General features: G+C 48.9%; 1 protein-coding gene across 1 annotated transcript in view; it reads left to right on the top strand.

The window, feature by feature from the left end:
• TPO (thyroid peroxidase) overlaps nt 1-3,320 on the top strand; it is a 44,710-nt gene that overhangs the window by 10,582 nt on the left and 30,808 nt on the right. The gene's annotated exons all lie outside the window — the stretch shown is intronic.

Below are 3,320 nucleotides of genomic sequence, written 5' to 3'. Positions count from 1 at the left end.
CAGCCCTTCCAGAGACACTTGCTCTCTCCAGTGAGGATGGTGGCCCGGGCGCAGGGGACAGTAGGGGAGGGAGCGCCAGCAGGGGCGGGCCTAGACGTCCAGGCCGTGAGGATGCAATCACAGAGACACATCTGGGCCAGTGCAGTGGAGGCTAAGCCACTGGGGCCCACATGGCCCACTGCACAGTTCGAGTCTTAGACCTGGCAGCCTGAAAAACACAGTGGGCGTGTGCGTGCCCAAAGTCCCGAGAGGAGAATGCAGGAGAGAGGGTTGCAGCATGGTCGTCCCCAGGGCACGCTCTCACTTCTCTCTCTCTCTCTCTGTGTCTCTGGAGAGTCCATGCTCTGCCTATAGCAAATTTTTAAAATAAACAACTAAAGGGAACCAGCAGTTAGCGTAATGGCTATGTCGCTGGACTCCCACGTAGTCGACCGCGGTTCGCGTCTTGGACCCGGTGGCTTAAATCTCACGCTGGGCGCGTGTGCGTGCGTGCCCAAGATCCCGAGAGGAGAATGGAGGAGAAGGGATTGCGGCATGACCATCCCCTCTGGGGGGTGATTTCTCGCTTTCTGTCTCTATGTCTCTCTCTGTCTGTCTGGCGAGCGCACGCGCCCTATAGCGAAAACCTCTCCAAAAAAAAAAAAACCTAAAGGCATGTTTGTGATGCCTACAATGGGAAGCTGGGCAGCAAGATTTGGTTCTAACAAGCACAGCAAGAACTTTTCGGTGCAGTGCCATGAGCTACCAGTCCCCAAGTCTGCCCTCCTAGCAGGCTCCCGACTGATTCGGTTCTGATGGGTTTTGCTCCTAGAAAACTCACCCAAGCCAGGATCGGCCATAGTGCGCAGATCCCACAGTTAGGTGTGATGGACTGTCTAGCACCACAGACACGTGAGACTTCTCTTAGTCTCAGACATTCAATCAGTGTGCGTCACTACAGCTGGTACAGTGAATTTACCCAGCACGCACAGCAGGCCGGTCAATAGAGTATACCATTCACGTACCGACGGATACTCCTCCATTTCTGTGGCCCACAGATGTCTTGCCTCTCTGTTTTTCTCCTGTCTTTCCTCACACTCTCCCCCACTTCCCACCCTCTTCCCACTCTGTCTCTGGTATCTATAACCATTTTCCATGCTTCTATATCCCCTAATCTTTCAGTTTCCACCATAGAGTGAAGACACTCAGTATATGTCAAGTGGGGACATACAGTGTCTCTCCTTCATAGCCTGGCTTGCTTAACTCAGCAGTAAGTCTTCCATAGTCAACACTTTCTTTCTTTCTTTTTTAGAGGTTTTTGCTATAGGGCACGTACACTCGCCAGAAAGACAGAGAGAGACAGAGAGAGAGAAAGCAAGAAATCACCCCCCGGGGGGATGGCCACGCCACAATCCCTTCTCCTCCATTCTCCTCTTGGGATCTTGGGCACACACACACACCTGCCCGGCATGAGTTTAAGCCACCAAGTCCGGGACTTGAACCGTGGTCAACTACATGGAAGTCCAGTGACATAGCCATTATGCTAACTGCTGGTCCTGTATATTCATCCACTTTCTATCAAATGCCAGGGTCTTGTCATTTTTTATGACTAAGTAGTCTTCTATGGAATATATGTGCCACACTTTTTCAATCCACTCATTTGTTCATGGACATTTGGGTTGGTTCCACGTCTTAGCATTTGTGAATAAGGCCACAATAAACATGGGTGTGCAAGCTCTTTTCCAACTGAGCATTCTGCTGTCCGTCGGGTAGACACCCAGGAGTGGAACTCCTGGGTCATATGGTAGTTCTAGCTATAGGTCTTTGAGGAACCTACGTATTATTCTCCACAGTGGCTGGACTAGTCTTCATCACCATCAGCAGTGTAGGAGAGTTCCCTTTTCCCCACATCCCTGCCAGCACTTATCATTTTTTGTTTTTTTGATCTTTGCCATTCTGATAAGTGGTATCTCATTGTGGTTTTGATCTGTGTCTTCTTTATCATGAGGGGTGTTGAGCATTTCCTCATGTGCTTTTTGGCTGTTAGAACGCGTTCCTTGGAGAGTTGTCTGTTCAGCTCATTTTCCCATCTTTTCAGAGGGTTGATCTTCTTTTTTCAGGTAAGCTGCTTGAGTTCCCTGTGTATTTTGGTTATCGGTCCCTTGTCTGAGGCGTAGTTTACAAAATACTCTCCCATTCCTAGGGTTGTCAGCTCACTGATTACTGTCTTTGGCTGTGTAGAAGCTTCTTAACTTGATGTAATCCCACTTGTCTATTCTGAGATTATCGGCCATGCTTTGGGGATCTTATTGAAGAAGTCTTCATCTACCCTCGTGTCTCACAGTTTCCCCAGTGTTTTCCACCAGAAGTTTTATAGTTTGATGTCTTAGCTTTAGATCTTTGGTCTACTTTGAGTTGATTTTTGTCAATGGTGAGAGGCAGGGGTCGAGGTTCATCTTTCTGCAGGTGGCACGAGCAAGGGTTACAATGCTCGGTTCCCACATGGTTGACTGCAGTTCAGATCCCGGACCCGGTGGCTTAAACTCACGCTGGGCATGTGTGCATGCATGCCCAAACTCCTGAGAGGAGAATGAAGGAGAAGGGATTGTGGTGTGGCCATCCCCCGGGGAGTGATTTTCTGCTTTCTGTCTCTGGTAAGTGCACATGCCCTATAGGAAAAAATCTCTCTCTCTCTCTCTTTTTTTTTTTTTTTTTTTAAAAAGACTGTTTTGTTGTTTCTTCCCCATTTCGAAATGGAAGTTGTTCCTTTGTGTCTTTTACTTGTTTCGTTTGTTTTTATGAAGATTCCAATCTGGTAATAAAATTTACATCACCCACACGAGTGTATGTGAGCCCTCTGGGGCAGCGAGACGGCTCCTGCTGGTGGGCGGCCGCTTAGTAACATGTGAAATGGGCAGTGGGCAAAAGATGAAAAAGATGCTTTCTGATAGCATGATCTAAGCAGATTTATAAGAAAGGAACCAGAGGGACCAGCAGTTGGCATAATGGCTATGTCATTGGACTCCCATGTAGTCGACCGGGGTGCAACTCTCAGACACCGTGGTTTAAACTCATGCCGGGCGTGTGCGTGCCCAAGATCCCAGGAGGAGAATGGAGGAGAAGGGACTGCAGCGTGGCCATGCCCCCTCTGTCTCTCTCTGTCTTTTTTTTTTTTTATTTGAGAGGTTTTCTCTATAGGGCGTGTGCGCTCACCAGACAGAGAGAGACATAGAGACAGAAAACAAGAAATCACCCCCCAGAGGGGATAGTCACACTGCAATCCCTTCTCCTCCATTCTCCTCTCGGGATCTTGGGCATGCACGCACACGCGCCCGGCGTGA

Source organism: Tupaia chinensis, unplaced genomic scaffold, assembly GCF_000334495.1.
Source record: "Tupaia chinensis unplaced genomic scaffold, TupChi_1.0 Scaffold000377_5, whole genome shotgun sequence".
NCBI lineage: Eukaryota > Metazoa > Chordata > Mammalia > Scandentia > Tupaiidae > Tupaia > Tupaia belangeri.
Note: the sequence above shows the minus strand (reverse complement) of the source record. Positions and strands in the feature narration are given on the sequence as shown.